Source organism: Schistocerca nitens, chromosome 12, assembly GCF_023898315.1.
Source record: "Schistocerca nitens isolate TAMUIC-IGC-003100 chromosome 12, iqSchNite1.1, whole genome shotgun sequence".
In the NCBI taxonomy this organism is placed as follows: Eukaryota; Metazoa; Arthropoda; class Insecta; order Orthoptera; family Acrididae; genus Schistocerca; species Schistocerca nitens.
The window spans coordinates 133,062,723-133,081,216 of NC_064625.1; the positions used below are offsets into that span (position 1 = coordinate 133,062,723).

Genomic DNA, 18,494 nt, shown 5'->3' on the forward strand with positions numbered 1-18,494 from the left:
AGCGGCATGGGCTATCAGCTCGGAGACCATGGCTGCGGTTACCCTTGACGCTGCATCACAGACAGGAGCGCCTGCGACGGTGTACTCAACGACGAACCTGGGTGCACGAATGGCAAAACGTCATTTTTTCGGATGAATCCACGTTCTATTTACAGCATCATAATGGTCGCATCCGTGTTTGGCGACATCGCGGTGAACGCACATTGGAAGCGTGTATTCGTCATCGCCATACTGACGTATCACCCAGCGTGATGGTATGGGGTGCCATTGGTTACATGTCTCGTTCACCTCTTGTTCGCATTGATGGCACTTTGAACAGTGGACGTAACATTTCAGATATATTACGACCCGTGGCTCTACCCTTTATTCGATCCCTGCAAAACCCTAAATTTCAGCAGGATAATGTACGATCGCATGTTGCACGTCCTGTACGGGCCTTTCTGGATACAAAAAATATTCGACTGCTGCCCTGGGCAGCACATTCACTATATCTGTCACCAATTGAAAACGTCTGGTCAATGGTGGCCGAGCAACTGGCTCGTCACAATACTCCAGTGCCTACTCTTGATGAACTGTGGTATCGTGTTGAAGCTGCATGCGCAGCTGTACCTGTACACTGTTTGACTCAATGCCCAGGCGTATCAAGGCCGTTATTACGGCCAGAGGTGGTTGTTCTGGGTACTGATTTCTGAGGATATATGCACCCAAAATGCGTGAAAATGTAATCACATGTCAGTTCTAGTATATTTGTCCAATGAATACCCATTTATCATCTGCATTTCTTCTTGGTGTAGGAATTTTAATAGCAATTAGCGTAGTTCAAAAGAATTGTACAAAAGATCAGAATAACGGCTCTGAGCACTATGGGACTTAACATCTGAGGTCATCAGTCTCCTAGAACTTTGAACTAATTAAACCTAACTAATCTAAGGACATCACACACGTCCATGGCCGAGGCTGGATTCGAACCTGCGACCGTAGCGGTCACGCGGTTCCAGACTGAAGCGCCTAGAACCGCTCGGCCCCACTGGTCGGCTAGGTCAGAATATCAAATGCAATGTAAAGGAAGGAGACTGAATAGAACCACTGTGCAAATTATACTAAATATTAAAATAGGAAGTTGGTCAGTAAAGCTGTCACTGCTACTGTCAGCAGTTGAACCAATTTTGCACTGTCTTCAATCAGTTTCTGAACCACTGATTGACCCAGTACAAAATCGAAGACGGAAGGTGGAAGATATGTAAGGTGACAGAATAAATGATTAGATTTGCACCTTACATGAGACCTTTATACATTGCAACGACAAGGTGAAGATACCTAATGTAATTCGGTGGTTATGAGAACATGTGCCTACCAGTGTGGAATGGAAAAAGGGTGACAGTCAATCGACAGTAATTAACACACTGTTCCTATATGAGGCGTGTTTCTTTTAAGTAAGTACCGTTTAAAAATTAAAAAAAAGAAGTGCTATGACATCTCAATAATTTTGTTTTTACATGAAAGCCTGTACCTTAATCTACGCACTGACGCCATTACAGTCTGAGTCTTCCTTGTTTACACTGTGGGAGTGTTTAAGATAATCGTTATAAGACTTCTTAGTGCTAAAGGCCTAAAAGCGATCGATATTTATCGTGAGATCTGTACTGTTTACGGAGAAAACATTATGAGTGATGGAATGGTAAGAAAGTGGGTGAGAGCATTTAAAGATGGCCGCACAAATGTGCATGATGAATAATGGAGTGGGGGTCCTTCGGTCGTTAATGAAAGTTTGGTTCAGGAAGTGGACAATAAGGTGAGCGAAAACAGACGCTTTACGATTTCCTCCTTGCAGGATGACTTTCCTAATGTTTCTCGTACTGTTTTCTATGACATTGTGACCGAGCACTTCAATTACCGAAAATTGAGCGCACGTGGGGTACCGAAAATGTTGACGGGTGTGCACAAAACCAAACGTTTAGACAGTACATTGACTTTCTTTGAGCGGCACCACAACGACGGTGATGATTTCTTAAGCTAAATTGTTATGGGCGATGAAACATGGGTGACCTACATCACACCAGAATCAAAGCAACAGTCCATGGAAGTTGAGCAAGGGCATCGTTTTGCTGCAAGACAATGCCCGTCCGGCCGGCCGAAGTGGCCGTGCGGTTAAAGGCGCTGCAGTCTGGAACCGCAAGACCGCTACGGTCGCAGGTTCGAATCCTGCCTCGGGCATGGATGTTTGTGATGTCCTTAGGTTAGTTAGGTTTAACTAGTTCTAAGTTCTAGGGGACTAATAACCTCAGCAGTTGAGTCCCATAGTGCTCAGAGCCATTTTGAACCACAATGCCCGTCCGCATGTGGCGAATCAGACCAAATATTTCATCACATGTTTTCGATGGGAAACTCTAGACCATCCTCCGTACAGCCCCGATCTTGCGCCCAGTGACTACCGTCTGTCCCTGCACTTGAAGAAACACCTGGGCGGTCGGTGTCTTCAAGACAGTGATGAAGTCAAAAGATTGGTGATGCAGTGGTTAACAAGTCAGGCGGCACACTTGTATGAGGAGGGTATTCAAAAACTGGTACAACGTTATGACAAGTGCCTCAATATTAACGGAAATTATGTAGAAAAGTAGATCAAGGTACAGGCTTTCATGTAAAAATAAAATTTTTGAGATAACTTTAGCACGTCTTTTTTAATTTCAAAACAATAAATACTTAAAAAAACGTGCCTCGAGTAATGCACGTCTTTGAGCAGAAGGTGGAACAGGCAACGTGAGCCGCTTTTAGTTTTGTAAAAGGAGCCGTACAACAGCGTAGCGAAGGCACACTGTGGGGGTTATGACAGAAGCCACTTAAAGGGGTGGCAGGAGGAAGGTTAGCTCTGGCTCTGAGCACTATGGGACTCAACTGCTGAGGTCATCAGTCCCCTAGAACTTAGAACTACTTAAACCTAACTAACCTAAGGACATCACACACATCCATGCCCGAGGCAGGATTCGAACCTGCGACCGTAGCAATTGCGCGGTTCCGGACTGAGCGCCTAGAACCGCGAGACCACCGCGGCCGGCTGCAGTTAACAGCATTGATTAATCGACGCTGTCAAAGCCCTGTTACACGTCTGGGCATATCATGTCAACACAGTGGACGCAGCGGTATGGCGCACTACGGACAAGATGGCGGCCGTTCTGCTCTTCAAGTAGTACAGCCCATTGCTGTCTACTGCTTTCATACATGCATAACCATCTTCACAGTATTTTCTGTTCGAGGCAGAATGTCCTGTGCTGGACGCAGACCTTTGTTCCCTGCTGATGGCTATGACGTTCCCCAATCTATTACGGTCTGTGTGTTGTGTATTCTTTATTGAACCGGGGACCTAGAAACAACGGAGAAGCTTCGTCCCGCCGTAGCCCTCAGTGGTTCACAACCCCACAACAGGCCACAGCAGTCCACCCACCCCACCGCCGCCCCACACTGAACCCAGGGTTATTCTGCAGTTCTGCCCCCAGTGGAACCCCCCCCCCCCCCCATGGGAACGTCTCATCCAAGACGAGGGTACCCCAAATGTTGGCGTGGTAGAGTAATTATGGTGTATGTATATGTTGTGTACATAGTTCCGCGTAGTACACAACTTTCCCACTAGAGCGCGTCCCGCTAAGCACAACAGCGCAGGTGCAGCGCTCGTCCGCCTCTGCACTACGAGATGGCGCTGCCTTAGAGACGGACCAAATTCTGCTTCCGCCGATCTGCGTATCAATATGTAACGCCGCCAGTGAGATCGCTGCTAACGTAGAAACTTTTCTCCTCACGGGTCACACTCGCGCAGTGGTACATGAACGCATGACGTATTATAATGAGTGTACAGACCTCTGATTAGTCAGTCTGCATTAGTCTGTACCAGTCTGCATTAGTCTGTACCTATAGGTCAAGTTTCAGTCTGCACCTATGACAATTATCATATTCCTGTAGATAGCCATGAAGAAAAATATATAGACACTTTGTCAAGTATCGGAGATATGTGAGAATAAGATTAACGTACCAAGACCAAAGGAATATCATATTGTCAATTGTAAATAGCATCCTGAATCAAGTTAAGTATGGTTTATGATTATTATTATTTTAATAAATGTGTGTGAAAATTAATCAAGTTCTGTTTAAAGTTTGTCATCATCAATCTGCTACTCTAAGCGTACAAGTGGCATTTCTATCGTCTGACCTAACGGCAGAAGATAAACACGCCACGATAAGACCGCGAGACATATTGCTGACACTCGCCTACTTCGTTAGAGCGACAAGTCAGTTAATCTGATGGTGTGTGTACCGAACGTCTTACAGTATGCACACCACAGTATACGTGGAGACAGTGTTTGTGCAGCAATCACCGACATAGTGTAATTGAGCGGAATAAGCATTCGCTGAGGCAGATAGAAAACGGCCTAAAAGCCATCCACAGGCTGCTTGGCACACCGGACCTGGACACTAATCCACCGGGTGGGTTTGTGCCGGGGAGCAGCACGCGTTCCGACTCGGGAAGCAGCGCATTAGATTGTGCAGCTAGCTGGGCGGGCTCATACAGTTTACTCCAACATTTCTACTTCCTTTGACAGTTCCTTAGTCGCTGAATAGTCTTATAACATCACACAGGAGATGGTGGCGCTGTTCCTGATACATCTTCTGAAAAATACTTCCGAAGGAAATCAGAAGGCTGAAGTAAAAGGAGATCTTCAGAAAGCACTCGCTTTAGAATCAGCACAAGTTTTCCCAGGAGCCTGTCTTACGAGTGCGGTGTCCTATGGCTGTGAAACCTGGACTATGGGCGCTGAGGAAGAGAAGAAACTCAATTCAGACAAGCATGCTCATAATAAAGTGGAGTGACTTGGTAAGAAACGAAGAGGTGCTTAGAAGACTTGATTAGAAGCAAAGTCTAAGGAAATGAGAAGACTGCAACTCATTGGGCCATCTGATGAGACGTGAAGGACTCTTGAACACAGTAGTGCAGGGTTATATTAATGGAAAGACACTAAAAGGAAGCCTTAAGGTACACAGGCAGAGTTACATAGATGTAGGGTATAAGGTCTACGAAGAAATGGAAAAGTAACTGGAAAAACCTGACGAGTGGAGATCTACTGCGAATGGATCCTTGGACCTATCACTACACAAGAAGAACCAGCTGGGAGAAACATTGATACGAATTGCGCTAGAAGATTCGCCTTATCACCAAGCGTCAATTAATTAGCATCTACAAAACATACGGCTTTATCAGCGTAAGTTGTATAATATACTGCCTGTTGCACTACATTGAATCCATTTCGCGACGGAAAAATGTGGAATTGATAATTTTCAGTTCCTCAGGTAACAGGAAAGCATCAGAACCTGGAAAAAGTATCTTAGTATCCGGTAGTACGATTAGCATATCACGCACTGCACATCATTACAGGACCAAAGTGGTGCAAAAGAGCTTACTGGGGGACGTATCAAGGCATCATTGCAAGAAGATGTTTGTAGGGAAACCCACCAATTGTGTGATAATATATCACTCTGTAAGTAAACATGGGATTTCAATTAAGTAAGTACTGTTTGATGGAGAAAAAACGATTAACGATGATACAAGAAACCCCTATTTCGGAAAAGGCATTTGAAGAAACATTCTAAAACATCTGAACATAGTTGAAGACAGATGGATTATAAATGAATTTCAATAGGACTCAGGATAGTACACTTCAGTACTTATGCCAGAAATCCACAAGCAATAAAAATACACTATATGATCAAAAGTATCCGAACAGCACCAAAAAATGCGTTTTCGACATTAGGTGCATTGTGTTGCCACCTACTGCCTCAGTAGTCGTTAGATATCGTGAGAGAGTAGAATCGGGAAACGTGAAGGGACACGTGCAGCACAAAAGCCTACAGGTCGGTCTCGTCTGTTGACTGACAGAGACCACCGACAGTTGAAAAGGGTCGTAATGTGTAATATGCAGACATCTATCCAGACCATCACACAGGAATTCCAAACTGCATCAGGATCCACTGCAGGTACTATGACAGTTAGGTGCGAGGTGAGAAAACTTGGAATTCATGGTCGAGCGGCTGCTCATAAGCCATAAATCACGCCGGTAAATGCCAAACGACGCCTGTCTTGATGTAAGTAGTGTAAACATTGTACAATTGAACAGTATGGGAAAACGTTGTGTAGAGTGACAAATCACGGTACACAATGTGGCGATCCGATGGCAGGGTGTGGGTATGGCGAATGCCCGGTGAACGCCATCTGCCAGCGTGCGTAGTAGCACTCCGTCTTCAGGCCACAAGTGGCCCATCGGGACCATCCGACCGCCGTGTCATCCTCAGTTGAGGATGCGGATAGGAGGGGCGTGTGGTCAGCACACCGCTCTCCCGGTCGTTAAGACGGTTTTCTTTGACCGGAGCCGCTACTATTCGGTCAAGTAGCTCCTCAGTTGGCATCACGAGGCTGAGTGCACCCCGAAAAATGGCAACAGCGCATGGCGACCTGGAGGGTCACCCATCCAAGTGCCGGCCACGCCCGACAGCGCTTAACTTCGGTGATCTCACGGGAACCGGTGTATCCACTGCGGCAAGACCGTTGCCAGCGTGCGTAGTGCCAGTATATTCGGAAGCGGTGGTGTTATGCTGTGGTCGTGTTTTTCATGGAGGGGGCTTGCTACCCACATTGCTTTTCGTGGCACTATCACTGATTTTGTAAGCACCTTCCTGCTTCCCACTGTTGAAGGGCAATTCGGGGATGGTGATTGCATCTTTCAACACGATCAAGCATCTGTTCATAATGCACGACCTGTGGCGGAGTGATCACACGACAATAACGTCCCTGTAATGGACTGGCCTACACAGAGTCCTGATTTGAATCCTATAGCACACTTCTGGGATGTTTTGGAACGCCGACTTCGTGCCAGGCCTCACCGACCGACATCGATACCTCTCCTCAGTGCAGCACTCCGAGAAGAATGAGCTGGCAGTCCACAAGCAACCTTCCAGCAACTGATTGAGTGGAATTTGTCATGAATGTGGGGCCAACACCATATTAAAATCCAGCATTACCGATGGGGGTCGTGAAGAACTTTAAGCCATTTTCAGCCAGGTGTCCTGATACTCTTGATCACATAGTGTATCACTACAGAAGAAGAACCAGGTGCAAGAAGCATAGATACGAACTGCGCAACGAACTTGTCGCCAAGTGTCAATTAATTGGCATTTTTCTCTATCTACAAAATACAAGGCTTTATCAGAAGTCGTTATATAACATACTGCCTGTTGCACCGCACTGAGTCCATTTCACGACGGAAAATTTTTACAATACTCGCGAAGAGATAAACATAAAATCTGTGGAACGCATAATTTCCCGTTTGTCCGGTAACAAGAAAGACTGAGAAACTGGAAAAAGTTTCTAAGTACCCGGTACGAACGATTACCATACTTGGCAAGCAAATGAGTTCCCATCCAAAGTGGTACAATAACTTTACTGGGGGCGTATCAAGGCTTTATTACTAGAAGCAGATGTTTCTAGGAAAACCCGACAATTGTATGGTAATATTTCACCTATGTACGTAAACATTCGATTACAATGAAATTAGTATTGTTTTATCGAGAGAGAACCGCAGATACAAGTGTGGGATAATAAAACCATAGTACCACTCCCACTGCTGAAAGGGCATTCGAAGAAATATTCGAAAACGTCTGCAGACAGTTCAAGACAGGTGTAATATCAACGAATTTTTACAGGACTCTCAACAATACATTTCAGTACTAATGACAAAAATCCACAAGCAATAAAAATACGTATCTCGAACAGTGCAATGCAAGAAGTAATGAGTGATGCGTTTTTGATGGATTACAGCTTTAACTGGAAAATTGTAAGGATGCCAATGAGCCTTACATTCTAGAGCTCTCTTTTGTGTACGGCCTCTACATCGAGGAGAACATATATCGAAAGGAAAAGTGTGACGTCTTACACATGAGTGCGGAAAGAAACTCTTTAACTTTCGGTTACACGATCTACATATACATCTACATCTACATGACTACTCTGCAATTCACATTTAAGTACTTGGCAGAGGGTTCGTCGAACCACAATCATACTATTTCTCTACCATTCCACTCCCGAACAGCGCGCGGGAAAAACGAACACCTAAACCTTTCTGTTCGAGCTCTGATTTCTCTTATTTTATTTTGATGATCATTCCTACCTATGTAGGTTGGGCTCAACAAAATATTTTCGCATTCGGAAGAGAAGGTTGGTGACTGAAATTTCGTAAATAGATCTCCCCGCGACGAAAAACGTCTTTGTTTTAATGACTTCCATCTCAATTCGCGTATCATATCTGCCACACTATCTCCCCTATTACGTGATAACACAAAACGAGCTGCCCTTTTTTGCACCCTTTCGATGTCCTCCGTCAATCCCACCTGGTAAGGATCCCACACCGCGCAGCAATATTCGAACAGAGGACGAACGAGTGTAGTGCAAGCTGTCTCTTTAGTGGACTTGTTACGTCTTCTAACTGTCCTGCCAATAAAACGCAACCTTTGGCTCGCCTTCCCCACAATATTATCTATGTGGTCTTTCCAACTGAAGTTGTTCGTAATTTTAACACCCAGGTACTTAGTAGAATTGACAGCCTTGAGAATTGTACTATTTATCGAGTAATCGAATTCCAACGGATTTCTTTTGGAACTCATGTGGATCTCATCACACTTTTCGTTATTTAGCGTCAACTGCCACCTGCCACACCATATAGCAATCTTTTCTAAATCGCTTTGCAACTGATACTGGTCTTCGGATGACCTTACTAGACGGTAAGTTACAGCATCATCTGCGAACCACCTAAGAGAACTGCTCAGATTGTCACTCAGGTCATTTATATAGATCAGGAACAGCAGAGGACCCAGGACGCTTCCCTGGGGAACACCCGATATCACTTCAGTTTTACTCGATGATTTGCCTTCTATTACTACGAACTGCGACCTTCCTGACAGGGAATCGCGAATCCAGTCGCACAACTGAGACGATACCCCACAGGCCCGCAGCTTCATTAGAAGTCGCTTGTGAGGAACGGTGTCAAAAGCTTTCCGGAAATCTAGAAATACGGAATCAACTTGAGATCCCCTGTCGATAGCGGCCATTACTTCGTGCGAATAAAGAGCTAGCTAGCTGCGTTGCACAAGAACGATGTTTTCTGAAACCATGCTGATTACGTATCAATAGATCGTTCCCTTCGAGGTGATTCATAATGTTTGAATACAGTATATGCTCCAAAACCCTACTGCAAACCGACTTCAATGATATAGGTCTGTAGTTCGATGGATTAGTCCTACTACCCTTCTTAAACACTGGTGCGACCTGCGCAATTTTCCAATCTGTAGGTACAGATCTATCGGTGAGCGAGCGGTTGTATATGAATGCTAAGTAGGGAGCTGTTGTATGAGCGTAATCTGAAAGGAACCTAATCAAATGGTTCAAATGGCTCTGAGCACTATGGGACTCAACTGCTGAGGTCATTAGTCCCCTAGAACTTAGAACTAGTTAAACCTAACTAACCTAAGGACATCACAAACATCCATGCCCGAGGCAGGATTCGAACCTGCGACCGTAGCGGTCTTGCGGTTCCAGACTGCAGCGCCTTTAACCGCACGGCCACTTCGGCCGGCGGAACCTAGTCGGTATACAATCTGCACCTGAAGACTTGCCCGTATCAAGCGATTTGAGTTGCTTCGCAACCCCTAAGGTATCTACTTCTACAAAACTCATGCTAACAGCTGTTCGTGTTTCAAATTTTGGAATATTCCATTCGTCTTCCCTGGCGAAGGAATTTCGGAAAAATGCGTTCAGTAACTCCGCTTTAGTGTCACAGTCATCGGTAACAGTACCATCGGCACTGCGCAGCGTAGGTATTGACTGCGTCTTGCCGCTTGTGTACTTTACATGAGACCAGAATTTCTTCGGATTTCCTACCAAATTTCGAGACAATGTTTCGTTGTGGAACCTATTAAATGACACAAATCTATACAGTGTTAATTCAGTAAAGTACCTAAGAATTAATAGGGTCGTTCAATAAGTAATGCCCCACAACTTTTTTTTTCAGGACATATTTATTGTTAAGAGTCAGAATTTGATGACAATATAGGTCAACGTGTCTTGCTAATGTCCTACTTTTCTACGTAGTCTCCATCACGTTCAATGGCCATACGCCAAAGTTGTGGAAGAGCATGTATTCCCTGCTGGTAAAAGCTCTTGTCCTGTAGGCGTAGCCATGTTTCCACTGCACGACTGATGAAAATATATATTCCCCATAGAGAATCCTTAAGAGACCCAGAGAGATCGAAGTCCGACGGTGACACGTCTGGATTGTAGGGTGGATGAGTCGGTGATGTCCAACCCAATCTGGCGATGTGCCCCCGGTTTCTCAGACTTGTGTGTGGGCATCCGTTATTGTGTGGGAGTAAGATTTCTGCTGGACTGCTGTCCGATCGAACACGTCCGAAACGGTTCTTGAGTTTATTCCGAGTCCACAAGTATGACCCTCTTGGCATGACATCCACGAGAATGACGCCATGACAATCCCAGAAGACTGTCACCATGACTTTCCCGGCAGAGGGGGTTGTCTTGAATTTCTTCTTTTGTGGTGAATGAGGACGATGCCACTCCGTCGACTGCCTTTTTGTTTTCGGCGCAAAGTGGAGCACCTAGCTTTCGTCCCCCGTAATGCTCCGCGACAGAAAGTCCTCTCCGTAGGTTTTTAGAACACAGAAGCATGTACTAGGCATTATATCTGGTGTTAGTTCCACAACATCCTGCGCAGTCCGCTTAAAAATATTGATCATTGTACTTTACAGAAATTTGTAGACGGGTATTTTATGTAGACGGAGTTTATAAGAAATTGTCACTTATCTCCACACAAGATAGATTTCATAAAGAGGCAAGAAAAGTTCCCTAGAATCATACATCCGCAAACCAATACAAGCATCAGTCTGCCCTCACAAAAAAAAGTGGCTTTGAGCACTATGGGACTTAAAATCTATGGTCATCAATCCCCAAGAACTACTTAAACCTAACTAACTTAAGGACATCACATAACACTCAGTCATCACGAGGCAGAGAAAATCCCTGACCTGGCGGGAATCGAACCCGTGAACTCGAGCGCGGGAAGCAAGAACGCTACCGCACGACCACGAGCTGCGGACTCTGCCCTCTCACTTGCATCTGTTAACTGAAGGAGACTCTACCACCAGAAAAATACTCCTCTCAGAGCACAAAAGTCCGAATATTTTCCTCTTTCAATGGTACTGAAAGAAAATCGAAGAACCATCTACCTCAATGCCCGTTCCTCATTCCTTAAAAGGAATTTTACCATGCGAACATATTCAGGCCCTTTTAACGCAGGTCTAAATACTTGTACCCAGTCTCTCTCTGTAGCCAAGCCTTCATACTCACCATCTCCCTCTCACTGTCACTATCTCTACACACTCACGTTCAGAAAGAAAACAGAACATGTTAAGCGACTAGAGATAGGATGTCCGTATTCACAGTACATGTAGATCAGTATGTTCTGCAGAACTACTTACCAATCATATACAACGGCTCGCTCACCGATAGATCTGTACCTACAGATTGGAAAAATGCGCAGGTCGCACCAGTGTTTAAGAAGGGTAGTAGGAGTAATCCATTGAACAACAGACCTATATCATTGACGTCGGTTTACAGTAGGGTTTTGGAGAATATACTGTATTCAAACAGTATGAATCACCTCGAAAGGATCGATCTATTGATACATAATCAGCATGGTTTCAGAAAACATCGTTCTTGTGCAACGCAGCATTCGCACTAAGTAATGGCCACTATCGACAGGGGTATTCACGTTGACTCCGTATTTCTAGATTTCCGGAAAGCTTTTGACACCGTTCTTTACAAGCGACTTCTAATCAAGCTGCGGGCCTATGTGATATCGTCTCAGTTGTGCGACTGGATTCGTGATTTCCTGTCAGGAAGGTCGCAGTTCGTAGTAATAGACGGCAAATCATCGAGTAAAACTGAAGCGTCCTGTGACCTCTGTTGTTCCTGATCTATATAAATGACCTGGCTGACAATCTGAGCAGTTCTCTTAGGTTGTTCGCAGATGATGCTGTAACTTACCGTCTAGTAAGGTCATCTGAAGACCAGTATCAGTTGCAAAGCGATTTAGAAAAGATTGCTGTATGGTGTGGCAGGTGGCAGTTGACGCTAAATAACGAAAAGTGTGAGGTGATCCATATAAGTTTCAAAAGAAGTCCGTTGGAATTCTATTACTCGATAAATAGTACAATTCTCAAGGCTGTCAATTCAACTAAGTACCTGGGTGTAAAAACTACGAACAACTTCAGTTGGAAAGACCACATAGATAATATTGTGGGGAAGGCGAGCCAAAGGTTGTGTTTCATTGGCAGGACACTTAGAAGATGCAACAAGTCCACTAAAGAAACAGCTTACATTACACTCGTTCGTCCTCTGTTAGAATATTGCTGCGCTGTGTGGGATCCTTACCAGGTGGGATTGACGGGGGACATCGAAAGGTGCAAAAATGGGCAGCTCGTTTTGTATTATCACGTAATAGGGGAGAGAGTGCGGCAGATATGATACGCGAGCTGGGATGGAAGTCATTATAGCAAAGGCGTTTTTCGTCGCGGCGAGATCTATTTACGAAATTTCAGGCACCAACTTTCTCTTCCGAATGCGAAAATATTTTGTTCAGCCCAACCTACATAGGTAGGAATGATCATCAAAATAAAATAAGAGAAATCAGAGCTCGAACAGAAAGGTTTAGGTGTTCGTTTTTCCTGCGCGCTGTTCGGGAGTGGAATGGTAGAGAGATAGTATGATTGTGGTTCGATGAACCCTCTGCCAAGCACTTAAATGTGAATTGCGGAGTAGACATGTAGATGTACATGTAGATGTAGATGACTGTATGTCTCTCTCCCAGTGTCAACTATTTCCCCCGTTGATTAAACTGTCTACCTTTGAAATTTCGTTTCAAATGCGTCCTGCACTGTTGGTCATCCTAGGACGTCCGAGACCCCCCTCCCACCCCCCCCCCCCCCACCAAAGCCCCCACTCTCCTGTAATTTTCATTTTCACTGTCTCCTCTCTCTCTCTCTCTCTCTCTCTCTTCAGCACTATCTCTCATCCCTTCGACCATCCGTGTCTCTGTGCTTCTCGGATTGAGCACAAAAAAGCAAATGTTAAAATTATTGGTGAAGAAGCCGAAATGAAGACTGAGTCAGCTGGTCTTCACCCTTCTGTCAGAGTCCAGACGAACGTATTCGCGTTTTCCTTTTTTTCTTCCGACAAGAGGATTTTTCGGCTGGTTCCCCTCTTTTCCTTGCTATAGCAGCGTGTGCTGCTTATATAAAATGAATACTCTACGTCGATAAACTTTTGAGATTTACGCATGAAGGGCTTATTTCAATAGTGGTACAAGTCCATTACCTCCACTTTTCTGTCTATAATGCTTCTAAAATTAATGAGACAAACAAACAGAAAGGAAGGTTCATCTCTAGCCAGAAGCCATGTGCTTGAATATTTCTGGTATCTCAAATGCAGATTTTTCAGCACTCATTTAACTTTAGGACTCTGTATCTCAATATGAAGAAAAATGGACTTGTACCACTATTGAAATAAGCCCTTCATATATACTTCGACACATTTATGTACTTTGAAACATTTTTACAGGGTGAATCACGAAGATAAGCAAATATTGTAATATGTTCAAAAAATGGTTCAAATGGCTCTGAGCACTATGCGACTTAACTTCTGAGGTCATCAGTCGCCTAGAACTTAGAACTAATTAAACCTAACTAACCTAAGGACATCACACACATCCATGCCCGAGGTAGGATTCGAACCTGCGACCGTAGCGGTCGCAGACTGAAGCGCCTAGAACCGCTCGGCCACTCCGGCCGACTTTAATATGTTATTCTGCAAGTAGAACTAAAGAAAAAAATTCATATAAACATAGGTCCGCAAATGTTTAGTTACGGAGTTACGGCTAATAAAAGATTTTGCATGAAATTCAGCAACTTCGCCAATATGAAGTCATCGCAAAACTGTACGAGGTTGAAGAAAAGCATGATTTCTATTTATTTTGCTGTTAATGGTGTGGTGAAGCCAATAAAACATGTCCCAGATATGTATCTGCGGCAGTAGTCCACAACAACCAGAGAAGAAAAGAAGTAATTTCGTAAAATTTTTAATTTAGTAACTACACACATCAATGAAAGTTTTGCATCACCCCAGTTCCCAGAACTCCTGAAGATACACGTTGATTGTGCATATTGTATCACAGTCTTTTTGGCTGTTCATAGATATTAAACCCACCCAAATATGTAAACAACTTTGCATGAGCAGCGCCTATTAGACGGAGGGGTTCCGACGGCCAATCAGTTCCAGTCATTCCACCAGGAAGGAGGTACACGGCTCGTGTTGTCTGTAGTTCATCCGTGCCTAGACGGTCAGTACCACGGTTCGATGGCTTCCGCATTGTTACTTTGTGCCAGGACGAGCACTCAAAATGGCAAGTGTCCGGGTGTCTCGGAGAGAATCAAAGCGATGTTGCTCGGACATGGAGGAGATACAGAGGGACCGGCCGCCCAAGGGCTACTACTGCAGTGGATGACCGCTACCTCCGGATTATGGCTCGGAGGAACCCTGAGAGCAACGCCACCATAGTCAATAATGCTATTCGTGCAGCCACAGGACGTCGTGTTACGACTCAAAGTGTGCGCAGTATACTGCGTGATCCACAACTGCACTCCCGATGTCCGTGGCGAGGTCCATCTTTGTAACCACGACACCATGCAGCGCGGTACAGATGGGCGCAACAACATGCCGAATGCACCGCTCAGGATTGGCATCACGTCCTCTTCATCCATGAGTGTCGCATATGCCATCAACCAATCGTAGGAGACGTGTTTGGAGGCAATCCAGTTAGGCTGAACGCCTTAGACACACTCTCCAGCGAGTGCAGCAAGGTGGATGTTCCCTGCAGTTTTGCGTTGCACTTTGTAGGGCCGACGTGCGCCGTAACGGCTGTAAGATACTTGAATGCCATCCTCCGACCGATAACGCGACCTTATCGGCAGCATATTGGCGAGTTATTCGTCTTCATGGACGAAAATTCCCCCCCCCCCCCCCCCCCGTCGTACACATCTTGTGAATGACTTCCTTGAGGATAATGTCATCGCACGACTAGAGTGGCCAGCATGTTCTCCAGACATTAACCCTATCGGGCATGGCTGGAATCGATTTAAAAGGCCTGTTTATGGACGACGTGACCCACCAACCACTCTGATGGTTCTACTCCGAATCGCCGTTGGGGTCTGGAACAATCTGGACCAAAAGTGCGTTGATGAACTTGTGGATAGTATGCCACGACGAATACAGGCTACTGGGTGTAAGAGGTACCGGTCTGTACAGCAATCCGGACCACCTCCTCTGAAGGTCTCGCTCTATGGTGGTACAACATGTAATGTGTGGTTTTCATGAACAAAAAAAGGGCCGAAATGACGTTGATGTCGATCTCCTTTCCAATTTTCTGTACAGGTTCCGGAACTCTCGGAACCGAGGTGATGCAAAACTTTTTTTGATGTGTGTAATCGGCCCAATTTGTTTTTTAAATTCCAGGCAATTGTACAAAACGTTAACAGAAGTTGTAGATAATTTAATTTTGGAGAACTGATGGTAATTAGGTTAACTGAAACTGTATGAATGTGTCAGATAATTTGTTTTTATTAATACCATAGCGCATGTGAATTCATGTTAAACCGGAAAAAACAAAGCCCAGTGTTAACGCTGCTGTACATTGTACATACAATTTTGCAATATATTCACAATAAATGTTCAAAAATGTCTCCACCAAGTTCAATGCGTTCAGTTGCACGTGTATGAATAGATTTTCTTGCTCGTTTCAATTTCACACGGTTGCTCTTAATTTCGTCTATTGCATTCGTAATGCGAGAAACTGATGCCTCACGTGTATTGACTTCGTCCTCATAAACTATGTCTTTTATCCATCGCCATACACACTAACAGGTGCGAACAGTGACATAAACGTTTCTACATTCTTAAAGGAAAGTCAACAAATTTTCCTTATAATAATCTTTGCTTCTCTGGATGTTCTTAAAAACTAGTGGACATACACGTCTGGGTCATGTTTATTTGGTTCATCAGACCATGTTAGTAAAGTTGCTATTCTTTTATTAGCCGTAACTCAGTAACTAAACATTTGCGGACCTATGAACTTTTTCCTTTAGTTTTAGTTGTAGTATGACACATTAAAATATTTGCATACCATCTTGATTTTTATATATATATATATATATATATATATATATATATATATATATATATACAGGGTGTTGCAAAAAGGTACGGCCAAACTTTCAAGAAACATTCCTCACACACAAAGAAAATATGTTATGTGGACATGTGTCCAGAAACGATTACTTTCCATGTTAGAGTTCATTTTATTACTTCTCTTCAATTCACATTAATCATGGAATGGAAACACACAGCAACAACAGAACGTACCAGCGTGACGTCAAACACTTTGTTACAGGAAATGTTCAAAATGTCCTCCGTTAGCGAGGATACATGCATCCACCCTCCGTCGCATGGAAGCCCTGATGCGCTGATGCAGCCCTGGAGAATGGCGTATTGTATCACAGCCGTCCACAATACCAGCACGAAGAGTCTCTACATTTGGTACCGGGGTTGCGTAGACAAGAGCTTTCAAATACCCCATAAATGAAAGTCAAGAGGGTTGAGGTCAGGAGAGCGTGGAGGCCATGGAAATTGATCCCCCTCTACCAATCCACCGGTCACCGAATCTGCTGTTGAGAAGCGTACGAACACTTCGACTGAAATGTGCAGGAGCTCCATCGTGCATGAACCACATGTTGTGTCGTACTTGCAAAGGCATATGTTCTAGCAGCACAGGTAGAGTATCCCGTATGAAATCATGATAACGTGCTCCATTGAGCGTAGGTGGACGAAACTAAAATGAGCTCTAACATGGAAATTAAGCGTTTCCGGACACATGTCCACATAACATCTTTTTTTATTTGTGTGTGAGGAATGTTTCCTGAAATTTTGGCCGTACCTTTTTCTAACACCCTGTATATACAGTATGGAAGCCTTGAAAACCAGCAAATTCGGAAAATTACGTCTAATAACACACACACACACACACACACACACACACACACACACACACACACACACACACACACATATATATATATACACACACACACACACACACACATATATATATATATATATATATATATATATATATATATAATTTTCCGAATTTGCTGTTTTTCAAGGCTTCCATAATTTTCTTCAGTTAATGTAAATTCTTTTTAGGCTTGTTAAGGCCCTGTTTAGCCCATTTTTTTGTCGCTGCACTGCCAGTTCGTGCATTTTAGCATGGGCCTGTAGTTACCACTATACCGACACGCGCCCCATGAAGTTTTATTGCTGACAATATTCGTACCAAAAACATAATTTGGTGAGCTCAGAACCCTTCTGATGACCCTAGAACCCGTGCCGTGTGTTTACTACGTCAGTTAAAACCCCAATTACGCCTCAGAACCGATATCGCATGTATATTTTAGGCGCATACGTACGGCAGCTTTGAACATCTGGACCTCGATAACGAAGAACGCTGTTGCCTTCTCCACGGCGCCTAGAGTATCAGCAACCAAACTGACAGCTTGCAACCGCGGGTTGCCCGCTCGCAGGCACACCGAAGCACTTCTCAACCGACAGGCAATATTGATGACCGGCCACAACAGCAGCAACAACAACAACAACACCACTGCAAAGACACCAGCGGCCACCAGGAGCCACTACCGGCCCACATAAACATAAGGAAGAGGTCGCTGCAGATTCCGGAACTATTTTCACCCATCAACCACGTGATGGAAAAGAGTCCCGAGGTACTCATCCGCCGAAGCGCTATAAAGGCCGGCGCTCGGCCGCACATTGGCACCCCCTGGTGTCTCCCTTCCTCTCCACTCGCGACCAGTTGCCGCGCCTTTACCGTTGTGTCCCTCCCTCTCTCCATCTCCACACCCTCCATCTCCTTTCCCAACACAACTTCCACCGTCTACCCCTCCCGGATGATGAGCTTCGCCCTGACATCTACCCTTCCTACCAACTCTAACCCCCTCTTCCTGCCTCCTCCTCAGGGCTCCCTCTCCTCCCCATCCCTCCTTCTGAGCAGATTTCCCCTCCTACTCCCCCTCCATCTCTTGTGCCTTCTTTCAGTGCGCTCCCTCCTGCCCTGTCTTCCCTTTTCCTCCCCCGCCCCACGTGTCTCCTGCCTCTTCATGAACCCACGGTTTCCCCTCCTCTCTTCATCCCGCCGCTTCCCCAGCTGCCCCATGCTCTCCCCTCCTTTTCCATCCTCTCTGACCTTTCCCTCGGCAGGTCCCACCTG

The 18,494-nt window shown here is 44.9% G+C and overlaps 1 protein-coding gene and 1 pseudogene across 1 annotated transcript in view; both read right to left on the bottom strand.

Annotated features, from left to right (window-relative positions):
• Positions 1 to 18,494, bottom strand: part of LOC126215203 (uncharacterized) — a 171,675-nt gene that overhangs the window by 83,051 nt on the left and 70,130 nt on the right. The window lies entirely within an intron of this gene.
• Positions 6,474 to 6,591, bottom strand: LOC126215397 (5S ribosomal RNA; annotated as a pseudogene).